General features: G+C 33.9%; 1 pseudogene; it reads left to right on the forward strand.

Annotated features, from left to right (window-relative positions):
* Positions 1 to 4,521: 4,521 nt before the first annotated feature.
* LOC131848080 (uncharacterized) overlaps positions 4,522 to 15,768 on the forward strand; it is a 51,682-nt pseudogene continuing 40,435 nt past the window's right edge.

Genomic DNA, 15,768 nt, shown 5'->3' on the forward strand with positions numbered 1-15,768 from the left:
CCGTCTACAAAATAATTCATAAGACAATATACTACAACTATGTACCTATTCAACGATCATCACGCCTGCCTCATTATATAGTAGGTACGAGTATGTATGTTATGTATATGTTAAAAATAACTAAACTTGTCTACAAGGAAAAATACAGGGTATGAAACAATATAATTATACCTACATAATATGATAGACATGTTTGCTTGTGGTGTCACGTCACGATGTAAACGGAGAGCGTCTAGACTGGCCGCAGACAAATTTTTAATAGGGACACGACCGCGACTCTACCTACTCTACGTAATATATAAAATAGTACGTCACCAGGCGCTCACCACAGATTAAACATGACGCCAAGGTCAATTTAGGCATAATAAATTATATTAATTTTATACAAGGCTAGTATTTAAATTATTGTAAAAGTTATAGTTTTTTGATATTAGAATTATATCTAAGTAAAGTAAGTAAGTGAATAGATTATGGATAACTAACATTATCTAAGTACTTATTTACTCATATACTATTATAATTTAATACTTACTAATTCAAAACAGGAGATATGTTTTGCTCTATATATGTACATATTTCAGCCGAATTGGACTTATATTTCAATCAATGTAAGTCTACCCAGTACAAAAAAAACTGTTTTATCTATGGCTTTATCGCTAGTGCTGAACATAGTGATTACATGAGTGACTAGGGCAGTATCTTCCAGACAAGGTTTGTGTTGAAAGATAAAATAGTCAAATAGTGATATAACTTGACATGATTTATTACACCTGTATACACGTACGTAGATAAAAAGACTACGGAATTCCAAAAGAATTAGGACATTGTTGACAAAAAGTATCGAGGAGACGGTTTATGGAAGTAGGATCTAAACAACTTTCAAATTCGATGAAGACTGCAACTGTTTTATCTACTACCGAACTCTAATTCTATACCTAATATTTCGACTATTATGATATTATTCTATCGCACAAAATCTTAGTAATACAATTTTTTGGCGGATGAATCCCTCAAATGGCAAATGTTAAATAACGAGTTTCCTTTCATAAAAATATTATTTATTCATTAAATATTTATAATATACTTCAATGAAAAATTTATTATATTGTAAAAAATATTTATTATGGGTCCGTAATTTAACTGTCGACAAATTTGGTATATATGCTTAAGAATGATTTGGAATGGTAGTACACTTATTGTTTTTGCTGGTAATGGTCACTTAAACTAAACTGCCAACAAAACGAATATTTAGTAGTTTATTACTTAGTTCTGATCCGTAAATAAAGAGACAAACATCAATATAAATAGAAAAGAGAAATTGTAATATAAAGATCCCATTTTTATAATTTGACTGTATGACAAAATATCAGAGAAAATGGTAACAGGTTAAGCTAAAAATAGCTATATATAAACATGCTATTATTAAGTTAGTCTCATGTAAATTGTGTCTGTTGATTCACACGATACACACGAATAAGAATCGAGTCTAACCGTGCGCATACCAAACAAGGAAGTTCCTTGCTTTTGTTTTGGGAATCCCGTCTTTGCATTAGCAACATTTTTTATTTTATGAGTGCTTGCTTGTCTAGATGTCTATTCCAGGAGGTTATGAGCTAACCAGCCACATTTATGTATTTGTCCAGCCGTACCAAATTGAGACTCCCAGTATAGAAAAGGTACCGAATACGTGCCGTAATTTTAAATTGTTACTACTTTCGTTTTGCAATGTAAATTCCAAGCCGATACATAGTTTACTTCTCTGACTGACTTGAATGTGTAAAAGCATCATTATCTTGTTACAATAACTTGGAGCTGTCAATAATGTCACAGGTGCAATGTATTTACATATTATTACCCTCAATTAATACCCATTATACATATATTAATAATTTTGGTAACAATTTGGTTTAAGAGATCTACTTACTTTATTCGTTTACAAAAACTGAGTATTAAAAAGTACCTTCTATACTTTTATTAAATTTAGAATTGATTTGTAATCATTTTATTATCTACCGAAGCTAGACAAAAAAAAAAGAAAAGTATCAAGTATATAAACTATTTCTATGTACTTCTGTCAGCATAATAGTATTTAAAAAATGGCGTTCTATTACTGCCCAATCCACGAAATCCATATGTTCGGACTCATATAAACAATGATCAAATATATACTAGCTTTCCTTCAGGTTCTTTCTATTCACGTCGAATTTAAACCACGTAATTACACTGATTAAGACGGAGGATTTATAAAGTTATTATTCCTTATTGTATTGCAGACGATGAAACACGATGGAATAAAATTAACTTGGATAATAAAACACAGTGCAATAAACTACCATCGACAGGTGAAGTTCAACACAACTATTTTTAGCATGCACTCCTATAAATAAGAGTAAACAAAAGAATGTTGTAGTCAATCGAGGCAGATTTTACACGCAGCTTTTACTCTTTTCATTGTTATGGTCTTTTTCACCGACTTCTGAGGTGTGTGTTCCTTTTACTATTATACCCGAACAATATTGATTTATATTGATAAGGATAATAACAACCAATACTTTGTTTTTACATCCTATTTAATTTCCGGGATGTCGTAAGAGGTGACTACAAAAATATAGCTATAAATGTACCAGTGTTTCCGTTTGTTAAATTTGTGTACAGAAACAGCAAACTGTAAATAAAACCAATTTTCCTAAACAACATAGAAATTACCTTTACAGCCTACCAGGTTAAGAACAAATTGTCTTATGAGGATAGACCCGTAGCCAAAAGTATGACTATAATGGATAGTCATGATCATGTTAAATAGATACATACTAATTCTGCCAAATGTGCACAGATATTAAGGAGTTTTATCTTAAATCATAGATCGGCAGTGCGTACATAATAGAACAAATAAATATTATATTTTTTACAATATGAATGGGAGCTGTTTGTTTCGAATCGATTAATTGGAAATTATTTTAACTATAGATACTCTATAACTACACTAATTCTAAGACTCTACTACGACGCGATAACAAAACTTTTTAATTACTACACGCGTTTAATCTCGTTGATATCAATCAATTCACAATTTTATATGCAGGACATTGCGACGACTTTAGAATATAACACAAGTGCATGACCTTCCTAATATATTGAAGTACGTTAAACAATGTTTATACAGGTTATTTTTATTTACGATAACTAATTTAATAATTAAATCCACAAAAAAAAATTCTAATCTAATTCATAAAATCTACCATACTGTGATGGGAACAAATTATGTTGCAATTAAAGAATAAACAAGAACAGCTAAGAAGTGGTGAAGATAACTCACGAAAAAAGGTCATTTTATTGAGAACGTATTCTTTTTCGGTGTGGTTGATAACATTTTCTAAGAATTATGAATTCATTAAAAAATATTATAATTAAAAATCAAAGTTCAAATGATTTATTTTGATGCGTACATCACAGTGAAAGGAGAGATCCGAGCTGGATGCAGCGGCGACGGCAGCGGCGGCTACGGTGGCGGCAAGGACGTCAGCGGGGCGTAGCAGGGGGGTGGCGGAGGGAGCGTCTAGACAGGCCGCAGACGCATGGAGGCTGCGCCGCCGGCCACCTCGCCACTCACGCACACAGCCGTGAGGTGCATTGCTCGATTTCTCTCCACACTACAGTGCATCTGGTCTGGTCTGACCTCTACCACTCAGACGGACATTGCATTTACGTCTTTCATGTATTGTTTTTTCTTATGCACATTCAAATGAATGTATATGTTATACATTCAGACTTATAAATATAATTTACACTATTATGGCAATATCTAAACAAATTAATGAGTACGAGATGATTAGTAATTACAAATAGTTGAGTAAACATGAAGTTTACTATAAGCAGACTTTGATTTGTCTTGTTAATCGTGCTCCATATGATATGTCCAGCTATACGTGTATACCTGTATTCTGTGAATCACTTTCGACTTACACCTAATTATTCCATATTTTTTAGAAAATAAGTAACATAATTTTTAAAATCGTAGAATTGTGTATGCATGCTACTCGTAACAAAGTCGAAAACAAGTCTGTCAGTTTCTTCCTTTTTTGCAATAAACGCATTTAAAAAATGTAATGGAATTTCACTTGAAGATAGTTCAGCTAATTTTTAAATTAGTAGTAATAATAACATTAAAATTTTATAAATCATTAACTTTTATTATAATAATAATTTGACCGCCTTGGTGGTATAACGACGTGAGTATGATTGTTCGTATTGGTTTGGGTGTTTTCTATATATATTATATGTGTACATATATTTAATTATATTTATATTATGTAAAATATGTATTTGTATCAGTTGTCTATTACTACACAAATGACACATAGTTTAACTTGGGACTAGATGGTGTCATACGAATTGTTCAGGGATATTAGTATTAATTGAACACAATATTATATTGTTGTAAAATTCAACACAAAATTTATTTTATTCGTAAATAACATTATATTAATACTAAAATAAATTTAAAATTTATCTCATAAAAGCATGGTTGATGAAGTCATGGGTAACAACTAGCGTCGAAAAAATATTTTTCTGTTGCATTCTGCAATATCGTCTGCAGTTAGCGCGAACGTAGCGTCACTGCATCTGACTTCACTAAGTACTAAGTGCACCAACCTGATGTATACACGTAGAGGTCTCTGCAAGGTTATCTAAACTTACTCAACTGCATTACCCGTGAAATATTAAAGACCATGTATATTATTATTGTGTTTCTGACTTTATAATTCCAAGCAATGCTATTGTTTAGTGAAAGATGATTAACCTCATGTTTTTGTATAGAAGCAAACGTTTTCAAAGGATAAAAGGATATTAGGTAAGTTTGGTAATGACGTAAGTCATTAATTTAACATTATCTACATATTTTATACAATCCATATCGTTACTTCCATACTAAAAAATGACAAAGTGTGTCCGTCTGTCCATTTACTACATTTTTCCACTAAACATATGAAATTTAACGTGAAGAGTATATCACCGAAACTGACTCTCTTTTATCTTAACAAAGCAAACGAACTCGCGGGTCACAACTTATATAGCAAGATATGAACAATTTTGTATTATTACCTAACTAATACTTATTAATTATTATATTGGTATAAAATGAACAGCACTTAATAAAAAAAGAATCAAGTCATTTGAGCATTACTGAATACGACTATGACTATTCAATACAATTCTTGTATTGCTTACACGTTTAGATAAGGTCACACATTTAGTGATGCTTGGAGGACATTAGTTAGTCACTGATAGACATGAGTCAAGATCATATATGTTTTATTCTTAGAAAATAAATGAAATCTGAATATTCATTATTTCTTTTTATGGTGACAAAGTTGTTAGTTGGTTAAAAATGTTATTGCATTATAAATTATTGCCTTTCCAATTGATGACTCGTCCAATCAAATGGAGATAAAAATTACAATGATCTGAGTCGATGTTCGAACCCTATGCTTGAACCCCAGACTAAAGTCGCATCTGTCAGGCAGCCGCTACCTATCGTTCGGTGAAGTTGTAAAAGGCAGCAATCAATAGAATAGTTAAAAATATACAACTATTATACTCCTTCTTCAATTCTAGAATGTTTAATATACCTACTAGACACAAATCACACACAATGCTCGTTTCTTACGAGTATTGCATTTATTTTGAATGTAACTGTAACTGACGAAATTTTTATTTAAAACCCTATAAGTCACTTGGCCACCGTGATGACACGCGAAGATCTGAAAGGAGCCGTTACTAACTTTTATGGTATCAATGCAGTTGGTAGCTGCGATGTTCTGTTATTATCATGTTCAACATTTCACAATGGACTACTGAATATGTAGATACAAATCTGGATGGACTTGCATACTAAAACAGTACACTAAACTATTTGATAAATTGTCGTTAGAAAATACTAGGGCAAAAAGCACTAGAGCAATTCTAGAGATACCTGTCACCTAATACTCTGTTTAAAGAAATACTACAAATTCTTTAATTAATACAATCACTCTAGTAAATAACAGCAGGAAGTTGCCGAAATTGCACAGATAGCTTTGTTCAGAAATATATTAAACAATCTACTTTCAATATTTCACAAGTTTGCGTCCGTCTGTAATAAAATTAAATATACAAAATTACACATCCCTACTGTTTGGCAAGTATTTTGCTTACTGGGGTCCTCCACTGGTCTAGCAGACCACAAATTATATGAATATCGAAGTGAAAGATAGTACTTACTAATATTTGGAACATTCATACTCATTAGTGTGCGTTAATATTTCGATAACCAAAGAGAACAAAACGGAACACCGACTGCGGTCTGATAAGAGCACCACGAAGAGGGCGCCGGGGCGGGGCGGGGCGCTGGCGGCGGACGGCAACGGCACGAGGTCGTCGCTCCACACCATACGTAAACAGATAACTCATATGATATTGCCACAGCCCACACTTAGCACGACTCAATAGCTGACGAAGCCACGACATACTAGCTCAAGAAAACTACTATTATGATACCAACATGATTGACGTATGTCCCAGATAAATATATAAAACTCTGATACGATGTTTCAATGACTGCTTTCTGAGCAGTTATTGTCATCCTGTAAATTAGTCTCATCACATACATATGAATGCATTTTAATAAAGTAAATTAAAAGTTTACATTTTGTATAGTGAATGTGTATTCTAAACATAAAGCAATATGGAAATCAGAATAATATGTATTATGTTATGAATAATAATAATAATAACTTTAGACAATTCATAGCATCATCTAGTCTTAAACTAGCATTCTTCTGCATCTGTTATATGTACTAGACAGCTGATATATTTTTATTTTGTAAATACATACATACTACACCATAGATAACACCTAGACCAATACAATCAATCTTACTCACAAATACAAATGTTTGTACCATGCGAGGAATCGAACTAGGTACCGTAGATAGTAAAGCAGTGTGATAAACCGCTAGACTGACTGAAAATAAGATTCTTATATTCTCAGAAAAGAGCTTCACATTTAGATGTACAAATTTGTTTAAAATTGGATAAACTCTCTTATAATGAACACAGATTAATAATAAGTAATTATTTTATTGCATATGAAAATGTCAAAAATTGCAGTTACTATTTACATTACTTTAATGTTCAAAATTATCTTTTTACATATACATTAATGTTTTATAAATTGAAAATACAGATTTGAAAAGTTGACGATGAATTCTTAAATGAGGCTTTGAGAAGTATTACAAACTAATGCATTTATTAAAATATATCTCTCTAAACTTATTAATTATTTTATGAATGTTACGTTGAACGAAGCAGATTAGCAAAGATGAGTGGGCGCGAGATCCATTACACTCAGGCATATTAAACTTGTGAGACATAGGGGATTATTAGTTACATTTTTAAATATGACGCCATTATATAAATGTAAAAAGAATAACGGAGTCTTACTGTCTATTAATATTTCTAGTTCGAGAACTAGAAATATTAATACCATATATACCGATTACAATATTACCGTAATATCGAGATATTACGGTAATATTGTAATCGGTATGTATATTAAAAAATATATAGCAACTACTTTTTGATTGTCGATTGTGGACAGACATTTATCAATTTTCACATGTTTTCTTTCTTTGTCGACACACCACGCTCACTGTATCGACACATACGAGAACATGACACCTTCCGACCGCAATTTTTGTTTAATCAACCTAATAACCACTTTCACTGTTCTTGGGTAATAATACCCCTGGTAATTCTCTCAACATCATCAAATCCCAAGGTAAGCAGAGCTTGTGTTATGGGTACTAGATAACTGATATATATACATAGATATTTTTTCTTGTAAATACATATATATAGAAAATACCTAGACCGATACAAACAATCATACTCATGAATGCAAAATGCCTATACCGTGCGAGAAATTAATCTCGCGACCAGAAGTAAAACCGTGTGTTAAACCGCTAGACCATCGAGGCCGTCAAGATTATGATTGGAAAATCAAATATACCTATTATATATCCGCGAAGGACAGCGCCTTTTATTGTTGTTACATTTTGTACTTCTAAAAACGCCTCTATAATCCACTGACTAGCTTATGTCACCACATCATTAGTTTCCACAATATTTATATGTTTACCTGATATTTACAAACTCTAGACGGAAAAATTTTAATTTTAGAAAAGGAACTATACTCATTCTAGAATGCTTAATTTAATATTTTTTATACATAACACGATGGTCGCCTTAAGCTTATACATCCATGCTAATAAACGCTTACGTCTATAGACGCCTGAAACACCAGAGGTGCGTATTGCCAAACTTAAGAAAACTAAACATATCCTTCTTGAAAATGCTGTAGTCATTAGAGAAAACCTCGACAGATATCGATTAAAACCCTCTATTCTATCACATCAAATCTCTCTATATATCAAAGACAACATTATTGATTGAAAATTAATTGAAATTGAAACAAATATGTTACCAAATGTTACGCTGACAAATAGGACAATATTTAATTTACAATTGATTAGCAATTTAAAGAATTGTTATTAGGTACACTGGTACATTTTAATGTACTATCATTGATTATAACAAGTACTACCAATACCTAAAGTATTATATATATATTTAGTGGCTTCTTATATAAGTTGCGTAGTCAACTCCCACAGATACACGTACCACAGAACAGAATTTTCAAATACCGTAGAAAAGACTTCAACGCGTAGGCGTGTGTACGCGCGTATCTATAATGTTTCAATCACTTATGTTTTATTTTGTTTTCACGTGGCTACCTACATTTTTTAAAAATGTCTATAAATATTTGTTATTTTTATTCTTATAATTCTATGTAACTTCCCTGTTTTTCTATCATATTTTGACACTTTTTTAACGCATTTGACACAAATATTTACTTTTTATAATTCGATTTATATATTTAAAAACTAATTATAAACGTCTAGTGACGTATTACAAAGTATCTAAAGACCATCAACTTTATAAATTTCTATGCCTTTAAATTATTTAGTCAGTACAAATAAAATGATTGTACATTTAAACGATATTACATCTAGACATAATTTACAATAAATGTTATTGTGATCTTCAAGATAAGAACTTAAATTAAAGAAGATATAGATAAGAATTTAAATTATAAGTAGAAACAGATCCTATATATGTTTAGTTCGCATGTGTTTCAACTCATAGAAACTGGTAAAAGGACAATTTATTTGCAAAATGTAAAGTATAATTGCATGTGAGAGGACGCGCGAGGGTGGTGGCAGCGGGCGACGATCGGTGAACAGCAAGCGGTGCTAATGAAAATTTAAAGTAACCAGTGTCGAAGCTATGGTCTGAGTCATAAGTGGAGTCATTTTTGTATACAGAGACGTAAAATATATCTATTTTCATTTAATAAACATTACAATTATTTATTGACTAAAATGATACGCAATAACACTTAAGAAATATAAGATAACAGAGAAGATTATCAGCGAGCACAGAGTATACTTATAAGGACAAATAAGATAAATTTTACATACTATTAGATACACAGCTCAATAGTACTGCACGGGCCACAGATATGTTTTATGCAATGTACTTTTAAAAACGGAATATTTACCATAATAATATTATATATAAGCTTATTTATTATCATGATAAATATCTGATTTACATATTGTGTAATAACAACCGTAAAAAGAGTTTAAAACGTTTTATGGAAGTCTTTGTTATATTGGTAAAGTTTTTTCGTTTCGACCTGATTTGAACTCACGATCTTTTAAGTGCAACTCGGTGCAGGAAACATCACATTGCACTCAGGCTCTCTGTCTCAAAGAGATATAAATAAGTATACAATATAAGACATAATATTTATAAAACTTATCGACTGTACATATTAAAAGTATTCTCGTAAAACAAAAGTGAAACGGAACTATAATAAGAGTTTTAACGATAATAAAAGAATATGCATATATTGGAGACAAATATCAGTATCTCTTAATAAGATATAACAAAACATAAAATAATTATAATATTTTATAACCCTCACTGGGTTACGCCTAATTATGATAATGAGGAGTTTAGAAACTAATTTTATTAATATTAGTTAGTTGTAAAGTATACGAAAGTATGCATCAATCCGATATATAAGACACTCGTGGATCATTTTAAAGCAGTTTTCACAAATCTGAGGCAAAAAGATAAAACGGCAGCCTTGTGCGATTTTGCCTATCTGTCAGAGTTATATCTTAAAAATTACTAATAATACATTTCTCCGGAAATCGCTGTCCAAATTTTTCATATATTAGGCTGTTTTAATTGAAACTGTTTAAGTGGTGGAAACACATAGGAGGCCATGTACAAAGTCATATTTACGGGTACTTTTATTCACACTTCATCTGCCTCTAAGCAAGTATCTTTCGAAGCGAAATCACAGGCTACAGGGGCAAGTCATTTTAATGCTTCGGAATGGAAATTTATACCAAGGGCGTATTTGCTTACTATTATTATTAGGGCCATCAGGAACTGTATCATTAATTTAATATTTGTTTCATAATAGATCTCTGTCCGTTTATAATTTAAAATGAAGCGAACCAGAGTGTGAGGTAGGTACATCGCGACGAGGGGGGCACACTGGCCACATGCTACGGTGCATCGCAGCCTCGGAGCACTGACCCACACCCCGCACTCCCCGCCACCTGACCTGCGAACCTGTACAACCCCTATACACAGATGTACATATACATTCTGCATACCCACGTTCGAATTTATTCCAAAAAACTCTATATCTCTTTCAGAAAAACTCGGTAAAGTACGACTCAAACTCTCACTACGTGGATTCGTAACAAATATTGGAAACTGATTCGTGTATTCTTTACGTCAAAATTCATATCAATAAATAAATGTCAATAATTAATGTAATTATTATTACATTCTTTCACATATGTTATAATTTCAGATGGCATAACCACATTTTGATGTCTGTCGTTTAAACTGTAATATTTATTAATGTTTGTAACTAACTCTTTGACATTTATGTGGTTCAAGTATAATAATTATATTTTTTGACACATTATATTTGTTAACATTCTATTAAATGTCGTACTAGTCACAGATTTCCAAAATTATAACCACATGTCTTTATTGAATTTTATGCCACTTTTATTACTAACATGTAAATAGAAAATTCGTGCTCCACGTTCTTTATAATAAAACTAACTACGCGAATTTATATTAATACTAGGTAAAATGTATTATAACTTTTTTTAATTTATTTATTTATATTCATGTAACCGTACCTTACATTATTAGTATAACATTGGCCCCAAAAAACATTTTTTTTTAAATACAGAAGTACAGCTCCCATACATGAATTAGTATAAATAACAAAACCTTTATGTTTAATACATTTATTGTACAGTGTCGGGTGGCAGGTTTATGTTTTAAAATACAAATATTTCGAAAAGTAATAAACGTTGCAGGGTGAGGGCGATGTCTTTGGAATCAGCGATTATGCGGATTCGTTATTCATGATGTCGCAGTGGTCAAGTGTAACGCGCGTTCTCCATCTAGGCATTTTTCAAGAGTAACGATTCGTACGTAATCCCTCTTTGACAATTTTGTTCACACTTCCATATTTGACAGATAAGTGATGGATCGAGTGAAAATTTAATTGGTTTCTTTGTCCAGTCGATCTTCAAGGACTACCGAAAACATTGAACTGGATGAAAAAAGTTTATGTGAAAATCTATCATTCGGTACGGTAAAGGGCAGCCTCACTGCAACTTGTAATAACGATTATCCATGAAATTTTATAAAAGGATCTAATGTTCCATGCTTTTAAAATTGACATCCTTCAAGACCCGCAAGAAAGTGACATTATTTTAGACTAAAGAAATGTGAAACAATGTTAGAGCGTTTTCGAACTGTGAATCCCATTTTTGGAGCTACGGGGTTTTCTCCATTTTAACGGTCACGTTAATAAGCAAAAGTTCAATTACTGGTCTCCAAAACCCAAAACCCTCAACCGAAATAACAAAAACCTTTGTATAGCCCCCAGATAACTGCTTGGTGTGCCTTATCCTCGATTTTTTTATTTAACCTTTTTTTTTAATTTTTCGGGGTTAGGCAACTAATGTCAATTGTGAGAATTATCGACGAAAGATTACAAATTCCTTTTTACCGAACCTGCACAACAGAATGGTGCGATGGTACACACGGACAGAGCTTCGAATGATTTGCTTCGTGAAGCTTTCTCTCAAAAACTGCTTTAAGGTTGCTCGATTTAACCCATTTTTTTTATGGTACTACCTATCAGAAAAAGTTTACAATAATAATTCCCAAACTGTAGTGAATTTACAACAAAGCCTTTAACGATAAATAAGAACAATTGAACTAAGTTTACTGCAACGTGTGGTGCGGAACACAAGGCTCTGTTTTGAACAGTGTGTGCAACTCGATAGAAGACAATTTGATGAGACTGTCTTTAATAAATGAAATCCGCGTAAGCGTTCTATTGTATATATTAATATAAATATGCCACCAGACATCCTGTATATATTAATTGTTATGTATATTTTAATCTTTGTTGTTCAATGCCAAAAGACAAAACCTTCTTTGGCAGATTTTTTTATACTAAAATTTCTATTATGTACGAATTATTTGTGATCAACAAATACTACACAAAATTAATGTTTCTTACTCAAATTAATAGAAAACTAAGTAGTCATGTTAATAGTCATTTAAATATATTGAAATCTGTAAAAATATAGACTGAGGTAGTATGTATAGTATATGAGGAATATAATGTCTAGCGAACTTACTTTCATTTACAAAACAACATTCTGTATGAAATAAAAAAGTTTATGATAAGTTATGAATATGAATTATAACAAAATTGGAGGTTTTTGTACAATAAGATATCCAAAGAAACTACTGAGCAAATTATCTTTAAATAAAGATGAAACATGTAGCTTCAAGTGACAAAATTAATATCTATTCTAATTTTCACTTAAAACATCAGCATAGTCGGTATCAACACCATGACACTCGTAAAATTTTGTATAAATTAAACTTTTACCTAACTTAATTAAAAAAAATCTTTTCTCACATATATTTTTGATTATCAGGGTAGTTTCTCTTCCTATCTGGTCTTTACAATCTCGACGAATAGGGCGACAGCCAACACTCTAAATACGCGGGTGGACTTATGGAGCGGCTGTAGACTCCTACCCAACGGATAAGACTTCAGTCTGAGAGCACCGCTGAGGGTTAGAACCTCTAACCATCAGGGTGGTGTTCTATTATAATATATACCTGATTTTAACGAACCACTACTAGTCTACAGATCTGAATTAGTATTTACTTTCCTAAAAATATTTTGTATTTCAGTATTAGTCAACGTTAATATCAACGGTACCGATGAGTGATATCACACAAAATTTCAATTCTTTGAAATGTTTCCCTATACCTAACATATTTTTTTTGTTTGAGATTTTTAAAATTTGGAAGAAAATATGTTATTTCATAGTATATGTTTAGTTTCATTTCGAGCGACACAGAATATTTATACAGGTGGAGCTTCCCGACGTATGAGAGTTCAACGTAATGTCAAACACCTATCTATATCAGAAATAATTTTACATCTAAATATAAACCGTGCATAAGAATTCACAACACAGAGAGCGCGAGACAGTGAGATAGTGCGAGTGTCTGTTTCCTTGCCAATAGCTACGACATTGTATCTATTGACTTGGGCCAGCAGCATGTTTGTCGGTGACTATTTTGAGTGAACGGACACCACATGTGTCAGCAACGAGGTCCGGGCCCTCGCCAGCCCCGTCCGGATCTATTGAATCAAAAAAGACGATCTGAATAGTGGCTGAACGGCCACCGCGCACCGCGTTATCGACGCAGGTGCAGGTGGCCGCACCGCGGTACATATCGCATCACCGCCCGCCCGCAATTTCGCGTAAAATTGGCAGCGTGCGTCGGGCGGGCGGCGGTAGCGGCGAGGAGCGTCGCTCCCGAAATAGTGTTCGGGCGCGGTCGTGTGCTCTCGGAAGCGGCGCCCCAGTCGCCGTGTGGCCGCGCGCGCGCAACCGCGTCGCTTCGCCAGCCGCCTCGACGCCATCGCACAAATACCTGGGTGACGAAGCGAGCTCGTCCCTCCACGAGTCAACGGTGCGCGTATTTCGGTCGCGTGAGGGCCCCGGGCCGCGTCGGGCGCGCTGCCCGCGCGCTGGCCGCCGTGCTCTGGTGGTGGTGCGTGGCGCTGCTGCGGCTGGTCGCGCTCTGCGCTCCCCCCGGCCTGTCCGGCGTCGGTGCGCCGCCGCCGCCCTCCGCCCGCGCCGCGGAAGATGCGCCGTCGGCGGCTGCTTGCGCGAGCGCGCCCTCCAACACCACCGAGCCACCGCCGCCGCCGCCGCCCGCGGCCGAACCGCCCGCACACATCGGTCAGTATCACGTGCACCAGCTCCTACAAACTCCAGCGTCGGACCTAAACACCTGGCTGTTTGACATGTCACTTCATATTTATCCGCACAATGTCATTCATTCCTATTTGACAGCTAAATTATTTTGACTTTTAGAGCAACGTAGCCAATGTTCTTAGAACGACAGCATAGTGCCAATTCTAATATTTGCATGTATCTTCGTTCCAATAAAAATCTCTAGATCTATCTTTAAATCTATTTCATTCTCAAATTCTTTAAAATCGTATGCCATGCAATACTAAGTATAAAAATCATGAATATGAACAGACTTAAATCTACATTACGAATTATCTACGAAATAACCGAAATATTGAATACCGAATGACTGAAATACGAATAAATACAATCAGTATTTCCTAGAAGTAGGTACTTAGAACATAATAAACAATAACTGATCTTACTACACTTATTATACATCACAATCAATATGTACAACTACGTCATCTTAGTCTTAAAGTATATATGAAAGTTCATTATCACCAATGTATATAACGTAAGTATAGATAAGTAAGATACTAATGAAATGTTTGGTATCCAAATAATAATGTCAGTTGTGTTTGTAAATATTTTTTTCCAACATACTTCTGTGTGAAACGTAGTTAGCCGGCGTCAAGTGTTAGAAAATCAATACGTGTCTCATACCATCCAAGTATCTGCTTTCTGTTTGAGATGTTGTTAGAGCTGTACCTACTTTAGGCAATGTTTATATTCGTTATTATTATACATTAATGTTAATAAAGGCCAGACAGGGGTATAAGATATACTAAGAGGTGCGTGAGAGAAGTCAATGACAGAAGGGTGCGGCGCCGGCGGGGCGCGTAGATATGGGTCATCAGGACGAAGTTTCCGCCGCTCATACACATCCCTCACCCACTTACCGCCTCCCTCAACGCTACCTCTCCCCAAAAACAGATACGCACTGCGCAGCTACAGAAACCATCAAAACTGCGAACACTGTAGATAGAGCTCACAGTATACACTTTTATACCTAGACTAGATAGAGGTTAATACATGTCACGGAATGGACAAAGACAAAACATGTCACGTTTCTGAGAATCTTAACTGTAAAGTCATGTAGACATATCAAACACAGGTCATAGAGGCAGTAAGACCGTGATAAGCGCATAACACAGGCCAATTATGTAGATAGTCGTACTGTAATGTGATTTCATATGCTAATTAAGACGTTTGATTATAACGTATTGTCCGCAAAGGCCCCTTGCCTTTGTATATT

Source organism: Achroia grisella, unplaced genomic scaffold (genome assembly GCF_030625045.1).
Source record: "Achroia grisella isolate CSIRO2021 unplaced genomic scaffold, CSIRO_AGI_Agris_v1 utg546, whole genome shotgun sequence".
Taxonomy (NCBI): Eukaryota; Metazoa; Arthropoda; class Insecta; order Lepidoptera; family Pyralidae; genus Achroia; species Achroia grisella.